Source organism: Colossoma macropomum, unplaced genomic scaffold, assembly GCF_904425465.1.
Source record: "Colossoma macropomum unplaced genomic scaffold, Colossoma_macropomum, whole genome shotgun sequence".
In the NCBI taxonomy this organism is placed as follows: domain Eukaryota; kingdom Metazoa; phylum Chordata; class Actinopteri; order Characiformes; family Serrasalmidae; genus Colossoma; species Colossoma macropomum.
The window spans coordinates 8,735,158-8,759,243 of record NW_023494799.1 but is presented as its reverse complement, the minus strand read 5'-3'; the positions used below and the strand labels follow the sequence as shown (position 1 = coordinate 8,759,243).

The following is a 24,086-nucleotide window of genomic DNA, read 5'->3' as shown; positions in this document are numbered from 1 at the left end:
TGGATCACAGCTGCGATCTTGGCCTACATAAAACATACAGAAATAGGGCTGCACATTATAATGTTTATAAATGTGCATGTTTATTACGATTATTGCTTCTGCAAGATTGATACTGTAATATGGAAATGACCAGGCAAACGTAGATCTGGCGCACAATCGACTGTTAATCATATCACAATATGTGCCTCAGCAATACTGATACTACAGAAAGAGATCGAACAATCTCAATGTCTTTTATACTGTGTGCTGTGAACCTCTTGACGAATCACAGTTCCACATAAGTGTTTCAAACAGGGATGTAATGATACTGGAACTGGAGGCCGATGCAGATATCTGATATTTTTTATGTGCATATGCGCCAATGTTGATATATAAATGTTTATGCAAAGCAGAAATTAGGACAATATCCACCTGGATTGACATATAGCACCTATTTCTATAGGGTTAACAGATAAAATGCATTTGAGAAGAAACCATCAGCTATCGATTTGAAATATCACCACAACTTCTGTCCGACACCGACTTTATTTTAAGCAAATATCTGCCAATACCATATGATTCCGATATGGTATTGCCAGATATTTCGCGAAATAATGGCTTGCTCAGCCAGGACGCAGTGCACTCATCATTCCCACCGTTTATGTGGTGGACTAATAACTCATAACGCTGTCGAGAAGGATTAGCAATTTGGTTCCGAACAGTGATGGCGTAAGTAAAAGACTTGGCGTGTCATAAGTAGAAGACTGTTAAAGTAATTATGTCCTGCGCTACACAAATAAGCTCCCCACTTATTAGACAGCCAACCGCATTACAGAGAAACCAGACAACTTATGTGCTGGAGCAGACAGCAGCCCCCTTTGACCTTGACCCCCAGGGTCCTTCCTCACCTGCTCTTGAATGGGGCTTTCGGAGCAGCTGGGTTGTCTAGCCAGTGCCTGACGGAATATTTCACACTTTCGTCTATTCCCACGCTCGATGAACAGAGGGGTCATCACTGTGGGTGCGATTAATGTTTATGCAACTCATTAAGAGTAGGGGTGGACGGATATGTAAATTTTGTCTGATTTTAGAAGGTAAATATTCTGATGACTAAATTTATATGGTGGAAAATTAAACAGTTTTTGTTAAACAGACTGACTCATATGATTGTAATTTCTCAACTGTCAATTTTCTAAAGCAGCGGAAAGTCTTTAATAAGATAAACATAAACAAAAACCTTTATAAATAAAATTGTAACTTTATAAAAACCTTAAACAAGGCTGCCTCAGTACCCGACAGTATGGATGCTACTGTTATTGTTAAAAATAGCAACAATCTATGGGATTTCCACCAATGCCGATAAATCCCCGGAACCTTAATATCAGCTAATTTCATTACAGCCTACAGTCGGGCCCAAACGGACTCAGCCAACACTGGGACTGCCTCCTTTAGTGTACACCTTGTTTCAGTTTAACATTAAACAACTGAACACATCTAAAGAACACTAAACAACTGAACACATCATAAATCACAAGATTTAGACCAATTATAGGCAGCGTGTAAACAACAACAATCAGTGTGCAGTAACAGCAGAAACTGCATAGTAACAAGTAGCTGACTGGGTGTCATTGAGTTTCACCAACTGCTTGATTTTACCGTTTATTTATTTATGCAAATGCTGAATGATAGAAAATAATGGTGCTCATGTTATTTAGAGCATTTTTAAAATGTGGCAGCATTGTTTTGCTGAAGCTTTCTGTCTATTCCAACGTAACCACAATCTTCCAATATTTCTTCAAGTATTGCGGTTATATTTTTGCCATATCACCCACTAGGCATAGGAAAACCTTTTGATGTGAAATTCTAGACGTCTAATTGGTTCACAAAATGTCATAATCAGATATTCGGACACCCAGAGACATTATAAAGTAGGATATTTTGGCATAGCCTTGCTTGGAGGAGGAAATATGCACATGTAACAATGTTCGTTTATGTAAAATTAAAGACCTGAAACCATAGTAAGCAGTGCTTCTCAATGAGAAATACAGGAAAAAAAAGTAATGTAGGCTACAGAAATGCTTTGAGATGCATCCAGACTCACTGAGAGTCGGTATATAATCGCATCTTGGCCCAGCTTTGCTTTGTTTAAACAGCCGGATAAAGGAACTGCAGAGAAGACATTCAAATACAACATTCATCCCCCACCTCTCTCCCTCACTGCTCCTGCGACTGGCCTGGGCAGCAACAAAATCAGACACTGGCAAACAACTAGCGCTCACTCTGTAGCTGTGTGCGTATGGCTGTCTATCTTGCTCCCTGACTCCCCTCTCCGCTCAGTAAATGGACAGACCCGGGTTAGGCTGAGGCAGTGTGTTGTGAAGAGAACGGCGGAGGGGGTTGGGGGGTTCGGGGTGTTTTCATTACGGCCAAATCTCAGGCCCGGCTCTTCAGCGTGGCCTGTGCCACCAAGCCGACAGTTTAATCATACAAACAGCACTCCATTCCCATTTCCCCCTCTCTCCTTCACACACTCCACTCGCCGCTTCATAATTCCGCGCCCCACACACTCCCGAGCAGGGCCTGTATTTTGGGGGCTTTAAAATGACATAATCAGTGACTTGGATAAATGCCTGACTGTTTTCCCTCTGACTGTAATCAGCCACGGTCAACACTGGTGAATTTTAAAGGGGCCAGCAGCAGCCAGCTGTGTTTTGATGTTTTTGTTTTTTCTATTTCACTCCCTCGCTTTCTCTTGACATCTTACTGTAGCTCTTTTATAGTGAAGAATGACATTCAGACAACATTTATTCTGAAAGCTAGTACAAAACAACTGAAGAATACATAAACAGTCTAACTGCAGTACGGACTGTATGACTCATCTAAGGATGAATGCTAAGTATCTCCTATTAATTTCTTACAGTAGTTTGGACATTATGCTCGTTTTGACGTTACAGTAGAGAACCGTAGGTCAACAATTAGCCAGAAAAATAAAAAAATAGAAAAGACAGAGTAACAAGCTTTATATTAAGGATGTACCAATATGGGAACTGTGGGCCGATGGCTATATCCGATATTTATCCGATATTTATTTCATATACATATCTGTTGATACAAAAACATTTATAAAACGCCCAAAATGGGGCGAAATCTACCTGAATTAGCTTTACAGAGAGGTATAACATTTATTTCAGGGCTACAAAATGCAGTAAAATGAATAAAATTTTAGCACCGTAGCCCAGCCATGCTCTTCCAGAATACAATAAATCCACAAATATCGGTCAAATCAAAACATCTGTCTGATGCTGATGACAACAATCGCTGCGTATCCTTACTTTCCATATATATGTTTCCATATATTACACAGTACATCATGGTTATTACATGTTATACCCCTTCGGTTGTAATGTAACTGAGTGAACATACATTCACTCGCTTTTTCATGTCAAATACCATCAGGCAAACCTGTCAATCATCTCTTTTCAAAATGTGCAATTCACATCAACTTCTCCATCCACAGCACTGACACGCTTTAATCATACAGATCTGTATCAGACACCTAGAACACGGCTTATCAACTAACTTGTCATATCAAGTGAACAAACAGAGAGAAAAGGCGAATGCAGTGAAAGCCTAGTCGAACTGAGCAACGGCTATAAATGCTTTCAGCAACTATTACTTCTGTGGGGGAGCTATATTCAATCAATATCGAAGCATATAAAAGCAGTGGCCACTCAAAGCTAAGGAACCCACTCGCACTGGAACGCTGCAAACATGCCTCACATTATAACAAAGGCAGATACATCGCAACTGAAACCAAGTTTCTACAATGCGGACTGACTTAACTAACTAAAATAATTAGTAAATCGTTCAGTTGAACTGAAATAGATCAAAACAGCAGATTCACACTTCTGGCTAGCGCTCAGTATTATAATATTTTCCAAACGTATCATGATATCGCAGTTTTAGATGATATTCATAAAGAGTTACAGTCAAATCAAATCAAAACTGACCTTTTTTAACCTTGTTAATTCATGTCCCTGGTCATATTAAGCACAACTCACCACGTCATATAATATAAAAGACAAAATTCTTGTTTTTCTGTGGTCTAGCATTAAAATGTCTTGACTTTTGCTCACTTCTAAAATGTCCCTTGACTTCTGATTATGTCACCGTGCACAAGTAGGCAGAGAAATCTGAAAATCTGATCAGAAATCGGTCATGGTATGGAAATAAAAATACGCTACTATTTTCAGTTGATCTCAGTAGTTTATAATGAAAGAATGTCTCACAAACCTGACATAGCTCACTCTGATTGGACTGTTTAGTTCACTAAAGGGAGTCTTACACAGTGTTACATACACATTAGCTAGACACATCTAAACTGCAAGAAAGGACAACTACTTATTCAGTTTTTAAGTATTTAGATGTTCCAAGCAAATTAAGGCACCTGATAAATGACATATATTGCAGTTAACTAAGTTTTTTTTATCCATCACTACTGTGTGAGATAAGCTTAGACAATAATGTAGATTATCATCTGCAGAATTATAAACAATATCATCATGATCTAAATTCAGCTACAAAGTACTACACTGCAGAGGCTTAGCCAGTAGCATGCATTCTGCCTGTTAATACAACTACCATAAGATTACCACCTGGACCAGCTTCTTATATAACCTAATAATCTACAATGACAAACATATTCTACACAGACAGCAACACAGTTAAGAACCAGTGATTCTCCACATTTGTTTTATTGTTGTTCTGAACTGAAGCTGGCTCTCTTCTTCTGGACAAGCTTGTCCATTTTACTCTCATTTATATGCTTCATCTGGATATTCCCCAGAATTCCTCGCTAGACGGACAAATTCCGTTATAATCTATCCAAGTGGAGCTCAAAGTATGTGTGTTAATGAGGTGGTGTTGATTTTTTTTTGAAAATTACTGTTAAACTAAGCATAAATTTCACAAAAGGACATTTAAATAAAGGTAAAGCAATAATAAAAATAAATAATAAAAAATCACTGGCATGTGAAAGAGAACGAAAGAAAGATCATTTGCATAATTTTGGCGCTTATTTAAATTATCGCAATATCTGATACTATCATTTATCAGCCCAGGGCTACTGTGTGATACCGGTATGCCGATTTTCTAGTCTACTCAATATTTCATCCAGCACTAAAAATATTGTGTTTAAAAATATTTTACATTTATCCTTTAGTTAAGCTAACATGCCAAAACCCCCAACCCCTTCATCATTCAAGGGAAACGTGACAGCAGGTCTGCTGTGTACCTGTGGACCAAGAGCGGTAAGGATCCATTTGAATCTTGCTAAAGGTGTGGACGGCTTTCATTTCAAGCACCCAGTGACGGACTCAGTCGCCTTGACAGCACCCCCCCCACCCTTCCCCAAGTCTCTCCCCCCTCTCTGGGCTGCTAACAGGATTTACAGTAGTCAGCCTCCTGCCTGGCTTTGTGTTGAATTATGCATAATTGCGCTAGCGTACTTGCACACATGGCTACAAGCATGATTAGCATAAAAGCTCTCTGCTTTCCTTTTTTATTTAAAGGTGGGGTGGGGGGGTTGTTTTGTGTTTTCAAGTGAAAAAGAATGGCTAGTGATTTGTGGTAAATGTGTGGGAGAACTGTGTGTTCAGGGATGGGAGCCATGGGGTGTGGTAGCTAGCGTGTGAGGCTATATATAATGTTGTCTGGCCTCAGCTAAAACATATGGGCTCCCCAGCTGTTGTAAATATGCAAATTAAGGCCGAGAGCAGACCGACTGACCCAGACGTAGCATTCTACACAAGCTCCCTGCTTCAGAGATGGTCAGACAGAGTCCGGTCAGACAGAGACAGCGAACCCCAAACCCCAAAATATAACCCCCCACCACGTTCTAATTTAAACCCCCACAGCCTACAGCTCTGGGCAACGACAGAACGAGTGATGGAGAGACTGTTTCTCAGCCAGTAATGGACGCTGTACAGTAAAGTCCTATTCTAGTCTGAGAGAAGCAGCAAACCGAAAATTATGAACATTATTTCAAATTTATGACTGACTTTTCTATCACATTGCAGAATATGTCAAATCAAATAATCTGGATAGCTTTACGATACAGTGCTGTCATGATTCTATGAATGTAAAGCCCAGGGGTCTGAATGTTTGTAGAATATTTGAATGCACAGGTTTGACCTTAAAATGATCATGAAAATTCATGTTTAAGTACTGATATAAAAAAGTGAGTGATGTGAAAATTTGTTCACACTGTAAAAAAATGCTTTGAAAATTTACAATTTTGAGTTCATTTAATTTTGAATTGTACATTAACAGACCAAGAATGTGTTTTATACCCTATCAACTTATTATAAGCTCAAATAATTCAACATTTCAAAGTAGCCTGGACCTTAACTTTTAAAACCTCCAATATAGTTTACAGTTCTTACACAAATTTATCATCAGACATACAAATGGCTACACACATTTGGGTGCGCAATTTGTGAACACAGTGTTTTATAAAGCAGTCATTCTCAGTCCTGAGAATTTATCTTAAGAACAAATTTAAAATGAAATTCAAGTGCATTTTATAAATGAAGCCCCAGGTCAGTTTTCTAAGTAGAAGTATTAGCTTTAACAAGAAACTTTACCACAAAAGTGAGGACAACTTAAATGACAATTTCTTGCAATTCAATTGCATAAAATCAGATTTTATGTCAACTAAGCTAAAAATTAGACGAATTCTGGACCAAAGTCACCATCTGATATTTTTCATGTACATATCTGCTGATACTGATACTGATACATACACATTTTACAAAATGTACAAATTGGGACTAGAATCACCTGGATTAACATTACGGAGACACGCAAAATGTATTTGTAGTGCAGTACAATGAAAAAATGCAGATATTTGTTGTATCCAAGTGTTGCCTGAAGGCTCTTTTCCTCTGGCGTACAATAAACGTATCATGAAATATCGGTTTGAAATCTAACAACTGCATCCCAAATAATAAAAAATAAATTGGGAGGTCAGATCTTTCAGTAATCTCAGAATATCTTTGAATATTTTCAAAGAATATTTAGACAAAGAATATTTTCAGAATATCTTTGACCTACATATGTATTTGTAAAAACTTCATAGCTTGTATAAGTCTATTCTAGCTACAATCCCAATAAGATTATCAGTTATAAGGTAATCATGCAATCACGATGCAGCTCAAAAATCAGCTTTTTTCGGCTGATAAGCTGAAAATAACATTACCAATAAATACAGCAAATGCTTGATGCATGAGTCACAGCTAAATGATATACAATACATCAAAAGAAGGATCATCTCTCTATGATGAACAGATATTTTTGGGAACCAATGTCATCCTATGATAAATAAAAACGTTATCTAACTGTGACATACGTAATCCTACCCACATTTTATGGAACAGGCATTCACTGAAAATTCAAATGGCGCTTGCATGCATATACCCACTGAAGAGAGCTTAACCTGAGGAAATGTAGTCTATAAATAAAGCCTTTTCTGTTTAGCAGTCCTGGGAGAACAATCTGTAGTCGTCTGAATGTGTTTTCAATAAGCAGCTAATGCAGTATTATGGCCCGGATCCATCGGCTACTGGATCTCACTCAGAACACATCCTTCCGTAAGTGTATCGGTAAAACTCCTTGTCGATGTTTTCCTTAACCATTACGGTAACACCAGAATAAACCATTAACTTTAATTAAAGAGATTCTAATAAATCCCACCATAAACCGAATTAGGAAAAGCCGTCATCTGCATAGGCTGCTCTACAGAGCCTTGATCCTCTGGATCTGGAACACAGTAACACAAGTGCAAAGTGCTGTATTGTGCGAAGGAACACAATGTTGCCCAGTGAGTGTTTGTGTGAAGGGCGCGCACTGCTAGGTCCCACGACGCAGCAGCACACCCAGGCCTATGGCGGAGAGTGTTGTGCATGCTAATGAGGTCATTATGTGGGTCTGTCTGGAGCTGGGCCCTGCGACTGAGGGATTTGCGTAGCCCAGGCTAGCTTGACTAGCCCGTCGCAGATGTCACAGATGGCACAGCCATCGGACGCTTTGTGACTGGAAAAAGCCACATTTCTTTCACTTTAAGCACTGGCTGCACTGGCTGCTAACACAGCTTAACATAAAGAGGAATGAATTGTAAAGTGCTACAAAAGACCTGAGTGGCAGGTAAGAGCTCCAAAGTGCTATAAAGCAGCTCACGAAGTGGAGCGCAGTAAATTACGTCTTTTTGTACGGCGGTCCTGCAGTAACAGTTGGGGGAAACAGCAATATGCAAATGCAATTATGAGCGATTTGCATGCGGGTGCTGATTAAGCAGATGGCTGGCGTTCAGGGCGGCGCCATCTTGGGTGAGGAGACAGCTGGCTGACAGTGGCGGCCATTTTGTCGGTGGCGCTGCCCAGCGTGGCATGTGTGTGAATGCTATACTGGCGGTCTGGCGCCAGATTTACTGTAGGGTGGGCACCCCAAATGCTAACAACGCTCTACGTAATGTCCTGACTATGGCTAGGCTACAAATTAGCCCACCATAACGTGACAAAGCCAGATGTTAAACAAGAAGGTCTAACGTTTCACTGCCCAAGAGACCCAGCTTTCTGCCAGAGCTGCTCGTCGTTGGCATATTCAGGATTTTTTTTCAAAGAAAGCAATTAGATATGCAAATATGGTTATGGCGCGTTAGCTAAGCACACATATGAGAAGAGATTTCACCCATTCAGTGCAGCACATGCTCATAAAATTGGCAAAAATGATGAGTAGGAGTCGAAAGGGAGAAACTGAAGAATCTCACAGAGAAGAAAACTGTCTAATAAGGGTGCACTGATGAAGGTTTATGGATGATTCTGATTTTGATTTCTTTACAGACAATTTTTTATAGAGAATTTTTTTTAAACCAACAAGCAACAGTAAAAAGACAACAACATTGCTTATTTGCACTGTACCTCAATCTTGCAATATGTGGGCTAAATGAATGCACTAATATGAAAAACATACAGGACTATGCAATAAAATTCAGCATGTGTACAAGTCTGGCTTTTACGTCATAGAATTATTACACAAATCAGCTAAAATAAAAATGAAATATGCAACTGCCAACTGCATGCTGGGAGTGAACATCGGCCCAATCTGATCCTGGCCGATTCTAATCATGTACTCCTGATGTCTTATGAGAGGAGAGTAAAGCCTTGCACAGGCAGATACAAAATCGGTGCTCACCATTTTGGATCCAGTTGGCTGAGAAAGTTGAGAAGGTTTTGGACTCCTCTCCTGGCAAGCTTCACTCCTCAAAGCATCCACAAGGACATGTATTACCCTGAGCATCATGAGTCCCTCAGTTCATTCCCATAAGTTCTGGAGGGGAGAAATGGAGCATTCCTCATGCCAAATGGAAAATTGTATTAGCATTAGGCTAAGGACCAATATTCTGAAAACTCATGACTTTTTGGAGCTTGGTCCACTCTGCCCTCCCTTTCAACCTGATCTTATCAAAAGTAGCACTGCAGAGGTCCATGGAGCAGCAATTTTGCAGTACGTACATGAGGGCAGTGCCAAGCCTCTTGATGTGGATCAAAACCAAAGCCTTTTTCAGAAGCTCTCAGAGTATTTTAAAAAAAATCATCTAATTTAATCTACAACTGAAAAGGTGAAAAAATGTCCTTAAAAATGGGAAAAAAGAGAAAAGTTCAAGTTGTCCTCTCTTGCCAGCTCATCTGATGTAGAGCACTTTGTACATGCTTGGAGGAGGGCCCGTAAAAAAAAGAAGGCCTCCTCAATTCACAGTAAGAGGGATCCTCCGTCAAGCGCTCATTCAAACAGTCACAGGGAATGTGCACTTACGGAAAAAAGGAATCGAGGAGGGTGGGGGGGAGAAAAAAAAAGGACCTTTGACACTCTTTTTCTACTCGTTCTCCTCACAGACAAAGTTTTATCAAGTGGTGCTGGGGCTGGAAAGTCCCTCCGGCGGAACCACACACATATACATACGCGCACAAACTCTCTCTTGCTCTTTCACATGGAGCATCGTTGGTGCTTCTGGCCCTCTCTCTCTCTCTCAGGCTGATGTGAGTTGACTGGGAGCGGGTAGGGCGAGGGATAGGCGAGCGTTTTGGAATCCCACGGTGCCGCGGCCGGAGGCTGCGTTGGGCGACCCCTGGCAGCCTCTTTCCTCCGCATCGATTTCCCTCCCTCCTCGGTGCCGCCGAGCCGCTAGCCGGCGGGCGCAGCAGCCCGCCTCTGCCTGCCCACTCCAGCGCTCGCTGGCTGGCCCCTGCCGTCTCCTCGGAACCTCCGAGACAGAGAAGCCAAGGGGAAAAAAAGAAGAGAGAGAGCCCATGGCGGTCCACAGCTGTGTTCACCTGCTCCTGAGTTCACTCCATTCTCCATCCTCCAACTCCTACTCCATCCGCTATCATCATCGTTCCCTCGTCCTCCGCTCCTCCTGCCAACAAATAACAACGTGGATGGGTGGGGGGTGGTGGGAGAAAAAAAAACAAACAAGTTCAGCTTAACTTTCACCATCTGGCCCATTCCGAGTGTCAATCCGCGACTTTGATCAGAGAGATGTGCAAGGTGAATGTTTTGGCATCTGCTCACACTCTGTGAGGTGAACTTCCTAACCCCCAGATTTAAAAAAGGCTGAAGCCAGAGATTTTTTTTCCAGTTAAGCACGCCAGGCTGAAAGAAAGCGCCTGCCGAGTGCACTTACAGCTGAGCCACTATACCTGACGTTTCTCTGCTTGCAGTAAGAACTGACTTTTTACTAGAGATGCACTGATTCAGCGTCCTCTCCTGAAACTAGGGGTGTAAATAGACCTGGGCAATATGACAATATTTATCATTATCATGATAAATTAAGTCACAATGTCACAATATGCTTTTCTGAGCATATCGTAAAGCTAGTCGGTACTTAAAAAAAACACTTTCCAACTGCATGTTTGATGAAAAAAAGAGCATAATTAGTCTTGTTTAATTGGATTTATAGTACAGTATAATGTTAAAGACAATGAAATGTTAAAGACAAATTGCTGGATTTAAGGCAGATATTGGACAGTTTTTATAATGTATTTTAAATGTGGCACTATTTTGTTTGTTACAACTTGTCAGATACAAGAAAAATAAATATCATGACATATTGTGTCTCGTGAAAACTACTACAAATTGTTCACCTCTAGTGTAGTGATATATATCGCAGCTGTCGGAACAAAACCTCGTATCTCCAAAATAGTAACTTTACAGGAGAATGAACAAACATACTTTACTTTTAATGTGAGTCAATGGAACCAGACATTTTTCTAAGTCATTTTGGGCTGTTTCTTTTGATCCATTCATCATGAAATTTACACACAACGTGAAGGGCAACAGGCATTTTCAAATTATGTCAAAAACGGAAAAGTGACAAAAATGGACATACAAGGTTTTGTTTGTCTTTTTTTGTTTACTGTATTCAATTATTAAAGTACAAGTCTAATGTGGCCTAACTGGCTGTCTCGCTTTTCTGCTAATAAGACTTAATAGCTCCCAACTGGTGACAGAAACAGCTGAAGCTCAAATAAACAAACTACACCAACCACTGCCCTCTACAGGTGTTACAGCAGCAGCCAGAAGTTACCCTTGACATGTCTCAATAAATGTGTTTTTTGCATTAACCCACCTGTTGAAAACACATTCAATTCACATTCAGTTTGTGAAACATGTGATTGTGAAAGCTAACACCTGTGGATATTACTGCAGTCAGCTAAAATAATAGCAATCATCCCAAAAAACTGCAATCAGGCGATTATGTAATATTTGTGACAGGCCTAATTGAATGTGTTCAAATGTCTATTCTACAGAGCTCTAATTATATACGACACAGATTGTTTTGGCTCAAACTGATATGGCTACATAGTGTAAACCTGTTCAGTTTACAGGTAGTTTTACAATTTGAAATTCCAATACACCGTTTTAAAAGTTCAAGCTTTCATTAGTGTATCCAAACCACTAAACCCAATATCAGTTCCAATATCTGAACCCAGGGTATTCTCCAGTATTGAGTATATATTCCATACAGTATTCTGTTAAGGCAGTGTTTTTTTTGTAGTAGCAGTGTTCATAAATATAGAGGCTAATGTACCAGTAACTACTTACATGCACATAAAGGCCCAACAAAGTTCTTAGTCTAACAAACTAGACTGAACCAAGACATTTACAAGAGCTGTATAAAAGACCAGCCCATTTATAGCCCCGTTTACATGCATACCAGCACAGTCTGACTTGACAACATGAGACGCCTCCTTCATGATGTATTTCAGTTTATCCACATATGTGGTTCCCATCATTTAAAAATATCTGTGTTCCTTTTTCCCCCTTAAACATCTAATTATGTCTATTTCAGACTAAATGTTTAATATGAGGGACGTCTCTTCCTCTGAAAAACTCTGAGCCTTTTCTCCTTTTGTCACTCATATTTACAGAAGTCAGTGAAGTGAGCTAAGCATGTCTAAAATCTCAATAAATCTCAATAAATCTTCAGCTAAAGTTAGGATAACCACCACAATGTTTACATGATCACAGTGTAGTTAGACTAGCGGCCTTAGTTAGACTAACAACGAACCACTGGTGTGCATGAAAAAACGTTGTTATTGAAGGGACAGTCATACAGCAAAATTATTTTTTAAAATTTTCAAATTACACTGTTTTGGACATTTATAAAACTGCACTTTTGCAAAATTACAATTCTGTAATGTCCCTTACTAAGAAACCAAATCAACTCACATTAAATCTAAATCCGTCAGTTAAATGTAAACTAGTCTGGTGTGTGAACCGATGCATCACTACATTTTTCTTGGCAAAAAAAAACAACCTTTTTTTGCATGTTAAATATAGATAACAACAAAACTATGACGCAATTTGAAACTAGCAATACATTTCTTTCAGGCCTTTATCGTGTCCGAAATTATTCAAATGATTTCAGAGGTCTGCTATCATGCAAATGAGTGAGAAGGATATTCCTTTATGGACTCTCAGCCCTATTGTGTCCATAAACTGAAAAAAAAAATCCTTCATGCAAACTAGCCCCCCCTTCCCCCCCACCGGTGTGTACACAGTTCTTCAAATTTGTATCAATATTTAGCATCAAACAAATACATTAAAAAAAACAGTTTATTTATCTGACATAAAATGAAGAGATAAAGCAGTAGGAGTAGTTTGTTAAGACACAGTTGACACAGTGAGCTGGAGAAGATATGGGAGCTGGGAAAATGGGGCAGGGGGGCACCCGTAGCTGGGATAGAAGGGTGGTCAAGTGGGGGAGCGGGGTGGAACTGGGGGCGAGCTGTGTGTCTCAGACACAATAATACTATTCATTGGGCTCAGACATGGGTGTTAACTCCCCTCTGGCTGCACACAATGGGGCTCGGTGGCATTGAGACAGCTTCGGCGATGCTGTTAGTTCAGGGGGCTGCGCTCGGCCAGCCGCGGGAGAAAGCGCCAGCATTGTGGCTGAGCGGCAGGATGGATGGAGAGGTGAAAGGCAAAGAAAGAGAGAACAGAGCGTTTGTCTTTCTCTCAGTTCAGAGGGAGGGGTGCAGGGCCAGTGTGGAGGGAGGAGTGAGAGGGGGTACGACGGTTTGCCCCATGGCATTGGACTTGGGAAGGGAGGAAAAAAAAAAAAAGAAAAAGAGAGAAAGCTATTGCGATATAAATGTTATTGAAGCAGCCCAGCAAGGAACTAAAGAGACGTCGTCTGAGGGAGGGGGACGAGTGGAGGAAAAAAAATAAGAGGGGGACCCCGAAATGAAGGCGTTCATTTTGGGATGGCGTTTGGAGGCGGAGCTTGTGTTCCAGAAGCCTGTTTAGGTATATTTCATGCCCCGCCATAGTTAAAGCACAAGGGACAATACAATGAGGCTGCACGCCGAAGGGGGAGAAAATACAGAGAGCATGCAAACAGGAGAGAGAAAACAAGAGGGGGGGGTCAGCGAAAGAGAGAGCTGCTGCAGTTGCCTCATGGTCAAGATCAGGCGCTGACGTCCAACTACCGCGAGATGTACTTTCCCCCATCCCTTCTGCCTTCTGAGTCTCGGGATGGAGTTCAGGAGAAGGTAGATAAAAAAGGAAAAAGGGGAGGGGAGAAGGACTGACTGGGGGGGGGGTCACAAGCGTTAGCATGGGTGTCCAACATTAGCAGTGCACCAAACACAGGAACTATCCAGTACAGCAGAACTAATAACTAACGTTCAGCGTTGGCAAGCCTCCCTGCAGCCTGTGGGCACATAGAGCATTAGACAAAGATGGAATATGTTAAAAACGTGAGCTTTCACTGATGGGCAAAAGGTTTCTGAAAGGTCGCACAGAGCAACAACACGGGCTGTTAAATACGGCTCAAATATGGTTTCACTAGCAGCGCATCTAAAATGCCCTGGCTGGCACTGTGGGTCCTCAGGGTGAGCTTTTACTTATAACATCTTATCAAGTAACTGATTATGCTTGCAAAGAGAATCTATCAAAGCAACAGTGCAGGCTTTACAATAGCACGTTTCTGTGCAGTACTTTGATCTAATCACCCCTAAACGTAGGTTGCATGCATTGTACTCAAATGAAGGCTTGTGTGATTCTCCCCACGGATCGGCTACACACAAGTACGGATACGTAGAGACACATTTTCACAAATAAGCACACACACACATGCACACTGCTCTAGTAGGCGGGTATCTGTATCGTGCCCAACCTGCTTTTTACGAGCACCACTTTGTTTGTTTCCCTTCTGGTTAACACTCAGTATTTGTTCCCATGGCAACCTGGCCTCCTCTCCTGCCTCTGACTGACGGCAAGCCAGCAAAGGCGAAGCCCCAGCGAGGCCACGCCCCCTGATTTCTCCACAAAACCACGATGTATAAACACTTCCTTGGCCCAGTCCAACAACAATCAGATATTTTTGTTTATAATAATGATAATAATAATAATTGCTATTGTTATTATTATTAATAACAAGAGAACAAAGAAGTAAGACTGTTGTTTTTGTTATTTTTTTATTCTCCTTCTTTTTCAACTCAATTGACCAGTACTAAATATAAAGAACAAACTTACACTGCACTGTGAAGACCAAAGGTGCCCAAACTTTTTGTCTTGGTGGGCCAAAGTGCAATGTCTGTGTTAGACTGAGGGCCAAAAAGACAAAGCAGTATACAAACAGGGTGGGCTTCTAATTTATTTTTTTAAATGTATTTATTCATATAAGAATTTATATACAATATAAAAATATGTTCATTGTCACTGGGTAGGGGGTGAGGTCAAGGTAACTTTCTGGTGGGCAAAATCAAACGTCCTCACAGGCCAGCTTTGACCTGTGGGCCACACTTTTGGCAGCCCTGATCTAGACTGTTCTCTGAGACAGTACTAGTACTAAATATAAAGGACAAATCTAAACAGTATTGTGAGACAGTACTGGTACTAAATAAAGGACGAGTCTACACTGTAATGTGAGACAGTACTGGTACAAAATAAAGGGCAAATCTACATAGTACTGAGAGATAGTACTAGTACTAAATATAAAAGACAAATCTACAGTGTACTGTGAGACAGTACTGGTACTAAATATAAAGAACAAATCTACACTGTACTGATAGTACTAGTACTAAATATAAAGGACAAATTTACGCTGTATTTAGAGATATTACTAGTACTAAATACAAAGGATGAATCTACACTGTATTGTGAGACAGTACTGGTACTAAATATAGAGGACGAATCTAAACTGTACAGTGAGACGGTACTAGTATTAAATATAAAGGACGAATCTACAGTGTAAACTGAGACACAGTACCAATACAAAAGCTGAATCTACACTGTACTGAGAGACAGGACTGGTACTAAAGAAAAAGGATGAACCTACACTGTACTATGAGACAGTACTAGTACTAAATATAAAGTACAAACCTACAAGGTACTGTAAGACAGAACTAGTAAATAAAGAATGAATCTGCGCTGTACTGAGACAGTACTAGTATTAAATATAAAAGGCAAATTTACACGCTGCACTTGTATATTGGTACTAAATACAAAGAACAAACCTGTACTGTACTGTGAGACAGTACTAGTAGTAAATATTAAGTACTAAATAGGAGTAGGCATATTTTATGATTGCTGTAATCAATATGCATTTCTGAGCATATGATGGACATCAGCAGAAAACTGAACAACTGCATGCATTATAAAGAGAATATAATTAGTATAAATAGTATTTTACTATTCAATTGAATTGGAGGTATTGTGATCTACTATCGCCCACCCCTAGTACTGTGACACAGTGCTAGTACTGAATATAAAGGATAAACCTGCTCTACGGTCAGACAGTACTAGTACTAAATATACAGGAGGAATCTACATACTGTACTCTGAGCACACTTGCATGTTCTCTATCAGCTGTAATCGTTGCTCTATCAGCTGTAATAGCAGAATCTGTAGTAAACCCCTAAGAGCAGCAGTGGCGAAGCCCAGCTGTGGCTATCGCCGTTAACGGGCCACATTATTGGGACAAGATGTTTGATGTAGACGGCAGCGGCGGCTTCAGCGCCGCGATGGAGATCACAGGAGTGCCAGTGCGGCTCCCACTCTCCTAACTCCCCCGGCGGAGCCCACCAGGGAGCTGTTCCACTCTCCACATCAGTGCCTGTCTCCTCACCGCCGCATTTCATCTCCACGGACCCTCTCCCAGGCCTGCATGAATAAGTAAACGAGCCACGCAGGCTGGGGCCCTGAGCTTTGAAGTGGGGGCTGCTGTTAGCTGTTAGCTGGAGCTGGATGGTCCGGGAGCTCACTGGTCGGGGGGCTAATGTATCTCAGTGGCCGGTGGGCAGCTCCATTGTCCCGGTGGAGGGGATTACACCGGCGAGAGAAGGCGGCGGAACAATGTGACCCTTCTGCGATGGGAGGGGTCGCAGGCTTCCCTGCCAATGAGGGGGGTGGTTAACTTCTCACCAACTCAATTACCTAAAGTCAGGCAGGAGCTGCAGAGGAGCGAAGGAGGAAAACCCCCTCACAGGAACGAGTGAAGAAAGACACCGCTGAAGAGGAATAAGTAAGGCGTAGAGAGAGAGTAAAAAGAGAGAGGAGGAGAGAGAGAGAGAGAAAGAAAGAGTGATGCAGAGAGAGAAAGAGACAAAGAGAGCGAATGAGAAAGGTAAAGAGAGAGACATAGACAGAAAGAGAGAGAGAGAAAAAGATAGTGGAGAGAAAGAGAGGAAGAAACATGAGGAGAGAGCTGGAGGGAGAGAGAGAGAGAGAGAGACAGAGAGAAACAGACTGAGAGAGAGAATGAGACAGAGGTGAACAGAGAGGGGGAGAGACATAAAGAGAGAAAAAGAGAGATGAAGAGAAAGAGAGAGAGATGGAATGAGGGAGAGAAAAGGAGGGACAGAGAAAGAGAAAGAGGAAGATGGAGACAACGAGAGACAGAGAGATAGAGAATGTAAGAGAGAGAGAGAGAGAGAGAAAAGAGAGGGAAACAAAGAGAGAAAGAGAGAGCCGAAGAGAGAGACAGAGAGAGATGGAACGAGGGAGAGGAAAGAAGGGACAGAGAGAGAAAGAGGAAGAGGGAGGCAAGGAGAGACACAGAGAGATAGAAAGTGAGACAGAGATAGAGAGAAAGAGAGAGAGAGAGAGAGACAGAGAGTGAGAGAGTGAGAGAGAGCAACAGAGCAACCGACTTCAGGGGTTTTAACATGGGATTAGAGCAGGGAGGTGATGATGAAAGGATGAGAAAGAATACAGGTCTAAATGGACGTGAGAGGGATAGAAAAAGATCTGAAAAGATACACATTAAAAAAAGATCTGGACAAAAAAAACCCACAAAGTTCTGGAGGGACCTAACGATCTTAACTGGCTTTGACTTTTCCTACATGACTATAAACAACACTCTAAACTTGGAGACATTGGGAAAGTGAGGGAACACTGTAAAAATAGACACAAAACGAGGCGACGTCCTTTCTAAATCTGTGCTATTGTCATACACAGACAAAAAACACGTTTCTGTTCAAGGGCTGCTCAAACATGATGAATGCACAAACAAATTCTAAGTTGTGGCAAAGAAATGCATCAATAAATGTAGAGAAGCCACAGTCCTAGTGAAGTCAGACATATTAGCGCCTGCTGTTTAGTGCTGAATATCTTGCAACAGCCTTAATTTTGAAAAGCGTAATGATTTGGGTGCACAGTTTACACAATATTAGTGTTGCAGATTGTGAGTTGAGTCCCATTTCTTATTTTTCCCCCTACCCCTTGTTTTTGAGTGTCACCTTATAACTCATTTTCAAGGGGTAGTGGTTGAAATCTTCCCCTACGAAATGGGACAACCCTCAAATACTTAAATAACAGGCTACTAGCGGTGCTCTGCAGGCAACACTGCCAGTCTGCAGTGACAGTGGAGGAGGGTAAAGTTCAGCAAACTCACTGCTGGGCTTTAGTTACATTTAGGGCATCACACGCCTTCAAAGAGGGGGGGGTGAGACAATTACTTATTATCGCCCACCCCTAATTCTTCAGTGATGTGAAGCTGAAGTCAGATATTCGCCCAAATTTTCACTCAAATTTTCCCGCTCCCCCTTAAAGGTGCAGCAGTTCTGATGTCTGAGGCGCCAGAATGTAAATTCTGCACCATTTAAGGTGGAATGGGATATCTGGCTATCTGGCTACTGAGACGTCATCATACTACTAGCAATTTTTAATGCTTGTTAAGAAAAGGAACATAATACACTAAAAACATGGAGTGGTTGGTGTGGTGTAGTGGGTAACACCTCTGCTTTCTACACTGTAGACTGGGGTTCAATCCCCACCTGGGCAAACACCCTACACTATACCAATAAGGGTCCTCGGGCAAGACTCCTAACACTACCTTCGCCTACCTGTGTAAAAATGATCACACTGTAAGTCGCTCTGGATAAGAGCGTCTGCCAAATGCCATAAATGTAAAAATGACATTAAACTAAGATAATACAGTGATTATTGTCATGTTTTAACAGAAAAAAGTTTTCTTTGTGGGATTTGAGGGTTTCTTTGATTGCTTGCGAACTTGCCGTTTTTTCTTTTTTCTCACAACTCTCCGTTTGGAGTGTGCCAATGAAAACCGTCCGTTTGGAGGGCCACGTAGTCCTAACATTTTGCTCTACCCCTCTATCTCAATAAAAATCGGGACACCCTACCCCTAGAGGTGAACGCGCAAAACAGAGGGGTAGGGCTAAGTGGTAGGGGTGAAATGGGATTAGGCCTTGGTCTCGAAACCACAAATGAATAGCTCTGTCTGGGGGTAAGGTTGATGTACAATGATATCGTCTTGTTCTTGACTCAGACTCGATGTGTCCAGGTCTTGGTTTTGACTCTGTCTCACCTCTAATGCACTACAAGACTACACAATACAAACTGCTGGCGTACACTGCTTCCATTACTTGTTATCTACAGTAGCCTCATAGCTTCAGTGCAAAACCTGACACCAAACATGCCTGAAGGAAGACATTCTGGGTAAGAGGAAAATATTGTGCAAACCTGATTTTGCGCCAAACTATTGCTTCAACCTGAACTGTATTCCTTTTAAATGCAGTACATAAATCTGTGCGGACCAGTATTAAGACAACTTTTGCAGGAGGGCTCACACAGGCAGCACTGTGGAAGTCTCTATATGGGCCGGAGGGACTTCCCTACACCCACCTCCCTCAGCGCCCAGCTACCCAACACATACACGCTGCAATCATATTGATCCTGTGAGGGAGTGTGAGCTGTGGTACTGTCTCCACCAAGCTGCCCACCACTCTCGTCCTCTCCAACCCCATCATCTCACTCATCAAGGTTAAAGAACTCTCCAGAAAAAGAGAGGAGGTGGTGAGGGGTGGGGGTCGCCAGAATGTTATCTGACTTCATGAAAGTGACTGCCTGAGGGTCCTACTGGAAGAGAGGCATCCTCGATCTGCCATCTCCACCCCCCCTCGCCAGCGTCCTCCCACTCAAACCCGCAGAAATAGATCAGGAAGGACGTCAGGATCGCTTCTCCGAGGGTGGCTAAAGACAGACGTGGTTCCCCACATAGCCGCATTAGCAGCAACTCCACAAGCACTTACAGCGATAGGTTGGTGAAAAATCAGATTTAAACAATCCCCCCTTCCCCCTACCCCAAAATGTAGTCAGTCAGCCAAGACAAGTGTCAAGTTTGGTGTCTGAGATCAGCTTCTTTGGGTTTGTACTGAGGCTACAAGGCTAATGTAGCCTGGCTAACAAGTGATGGAAGATTTTACACCATCAATTAGCATTGTGCAAACTGAGACTTTGCCTCTAATCTTCTCGATTTATTAAGTAATCCAATTATTGACTATGCACACATGAAGAAATACAAATAATCGACCTCAAACAGAGTTTGGATTTGCACCCAATAATGCTATGTATAAAAACAGACCAAAATATGCTGCATAGCTAACGGCGGTAGTTGTTGTCATATTTGAAGCCTTACTTTTGTCCAATTTTACAGATAACAGTACATCATTCAGTGTCAGAAACCACACTTTATGTCTACTAAACATTATTTAAGAACATGGCTTTAGTTTTTTTAAGTATTTTTTGATCTAGATATGCAGTTTGACCAATGCTAATTGCTGGGTATAAGCTTTCAGGCTAATGTAGCTCCAGCGCATAACTAAAGAAGGAAACTTGAGGCACCAAATCCATCTTTGGCTGATTGACTACATTCTGGTTAAGGCAGGAAAAAAGCTGTCTAAATTTGATTTTTCAACTTAAACTGGAATAGAAGCTGTTAGTAGAGGCTGTATTTGATGCTAATGTGAGACGAGTTTAAGGGTTTTCATTGCAATACTATAATTTGAAAAGGAAAAAAGGTTTACCCACAGCAGTAGCTTTGGCTAACACATATCCAAAATGCACCCACATCTTGTTGGAAGACTGTGGGAGCATGCTAGCCTTAATTGAAGTCTATGTGATCTATTACGCGAGCTCTGTGTCTAACAAAGGGCTATTCTGGGCCAGAGGAGCTGCTCTCCAGCCCCACGCCAAATTAACAGGCCGTACGCTTTCCCTCATTGTGCTGGGTAATTGCCACAATGCATCTTCTCGCCCAGCTAATTAAGTGAGTCTCCCCTTTGTCTCGCTGCACTCCAGGAGCCTTTGAACAGCAGAGAGAAAGCACAGAGGAAGCCCGCCGTTGCGCCTGTGCTTGTTTACCAAAAGAATGAGGCTTACTGTGGGACAAATGCCCCATAAAAGGGTGCGAAACGGGGATGAGGTGGGTGGGTAGGGGTGATGCGGACACACTGAAGGAGTGTGCGCTACAGGCTTTAACAAGATGGCACCCATTATTGTGAAGGGAATGCTAAGAGACTGGGTGTGTGTTCTCTAATGGACTGCGGGTTGTTGGGGTCATAAACGTGTATTCAGCAAGACGAGCTCCACAAAATAATCACCACGATAATAAAAATAATAAAGCATGCCATTACAGTTGAGTATATATTAGCAAAACAAAGAACACAAAGAGGCACTCGAGAGTGTTTGAAACATCTATAAAATGGTTTTATCCGTATTTCTGCTGCATTCGCTTTGACTTGAAACTGATTAAATTAAAGCAACAACAGGTCTGATCCCACTACAGCTTCTGTATCTTGCATATTGCATTCATTTTTTCATTGAAGTACTCTCAATAATAATAATAATAATAATAATAATAATAATAATAATAATAACTCTTTATTTATATAGCACTTTTATTTTAGTTACAAAATCTCAACATGCTGTGCACAGGAACAGATTAAAATAATTAAATAATAAAAACACTACACTCTAAATGAAAATAACAGCACAATTACAAATGAAAATGAGCCACAGTACTTCTAGTCATATGCTAGCCTAAACAAGCGTGTTTTTAATCTCGATTCAAAAACACTTATCGAGCTTCCATTCCAGATATTCTCTGTACACTATTCCAGAGTGTAGGAGCTGTAAGAATATAATCTTCCACCAACTTAGCTGTAAGAGATGCTGAGAGTTTGCAATAAGCCTGGACGGGCTTACGATATGTCAGAGCGCCAGAGCCATTAAGAGCTTCAATGTCATAAGCAAGACTATCTAGTCATTGCAGAACTTAACATGAAGCCAGTGTAAAGTGAATAAAATCAGAGTAATATGTTCAAGCTGGTTAGCACAGGCTGCTGCATTCTGAACTAGCTGGGGCTGATTTAGAAAGACAGCAGTGCAGCCAGCCAGTAACACGTTACAGTAGTCTAATCTAATGATAATAGATAAAAGCATTATCTTATTTTTGGATGTGCTTCTCAATGAAACCCAGTCTTAGAGATACTACCTGCACTGGACTCAAACTAGCCCCCAGATTCACACCAAGCTCTTTAACTTGCACTGAAACACCGTTAAGGTCAAGGACAACATCTGCAACCGTATTATGAGCTAACTTGCCTCTTAACTACAAAGAAAGATCACAGACAGACACTTAAGTGTATTTAACAAACACATAAAATAGTACCAGTACATCTGCTGCAGTCATGTTAACCAGAAGCTGATGAAATTCAAGCAATGATCTGTCTGACCCCTGACATTAAACATGTATATTTTCTATACGTTTTTCTTTGCATACCCTTAAACATGAGGCAATGCAGAAAGCGCTCATTGTTTTATCCATTCCTTTTACTAGTCCTTGTGCCACTACAGACAGAGCTGAGGTCTCATCTAAATTCCACTCTGTCCAGGAGTTGCTAGGAGAGTTGCTATGTGCTCTTGCCATCTCCTCTCACTCTCCATTGTCTAAAGTAGCTGTCTTTCACGCTTCAACCAAAGCAGGCGGTCTAAACTCTGCTGCACTTCAGTCTTAGAGGAGACACACGTAATTCTGCAGAGTCTCACCAAATCCCCTCTCTCCCATCACACGCATTCACACAGGCCTCACAGGCAAGTTTCCACCCAGGCCTTGACAGAGCAGGGACATCACAACCAGGCACTTCAGCCTTCAAGCTAGCACAGCTAAGCTTCTGGATACTTGCATTCACAGCAAAGCAATTATATTTGCTCAACAAAAACCATGTGTAGTTATGAAATCTACGATTTTTCTTGAAATTCACCAAATCAAGAATTTATAATTAACTGTCTATTATAGGGCAACTTAAAATATGTAATACTTTTTAAGCTCAAGGGCACCAAACACACATACAAGCTACGATGTATCTATATATATATATTGCTGCTGTCGGAACAAAACCTCGTATCTCTAAAATGGTAACTTTACAAGAGAAGGAAAAAACATAATTTACTTTTAATGTAAGTCAATGGAACCAGACTTTTTCTGAGTAATTTTGGGCCATTTCTTTTGGTCCATTCATCATGAACTTCACCCATATTGTAAAGGAACACAGGCATTTTCAAATTATGTCAAAAACTGAAAAACGAAAAAATGGAGATACAAGGTTTTGCTCCGACAGCAGCAATATATAAATAGATACATCATGGCTTGTATGAGTGTTTGGTGCCCTAAAATATAAATTCTTGATATGGTGAATTTCAAGAAAAATCGCTCTTGTATGTATGTGTGTGTGTGTGTGTGTATATATATATATATATATATACACGTATGCATATGTATATATATATATATATATATATATATATATATATATATATATATATATATATTTGCATACACACACAAACACATATATACAGTATACGTATACACACACACACACACACACACACACACACACACACTGTGAGTACCGTTCAGATAAGTTATTCATTTGGGAAGTAAGTGTTGCTCAAAAAAACAACAAAATACATACAAATAATTAATATAATAAGATAAAAAGCAGATATTTTATGGTAATGTGTTTGTTTAACTATTTACAAACCTCTCCTCAAAGAAGCCCAGTAATATCTGTATTACTGTCTGCTGTCGTTCAATACCCAGTTTGTCTCATCAAAACTCATATCCTACATTTTTCTTGTATTTATTGTGTCTCCCTTGGTGTCCACTTACAACTTTTGTCCAGTTTTAAAATTAGTAACAAAAAACTGTTACTAATTTCTACATGATCATTTCCCAA

General features: G+C 41.0%; 1 long non-coding RNA gene across 3 annotated transcripts in view; it reads right to left on the bottom strand.

Moving 5' to 3' along the window:
• Positions 1-24,086, bottom strand: part of LOC118819480 — a 54,745-nt gene that overhangs the window by 9,957 nt on the left and 20,702 nt on the right. For all 3 annotated transcript variants that reach the window (XR_005008162.1, XR_005008160.1, XR_005008161.1), the window contains exon 3: positions 9,229-10,450. This is a non-coding gene — a long non-coding RNA (uncharacterized LOC118819480). The remainder of the gene's footprint in view (positions 1-9,228; positions 10,451-24,086) is intronic.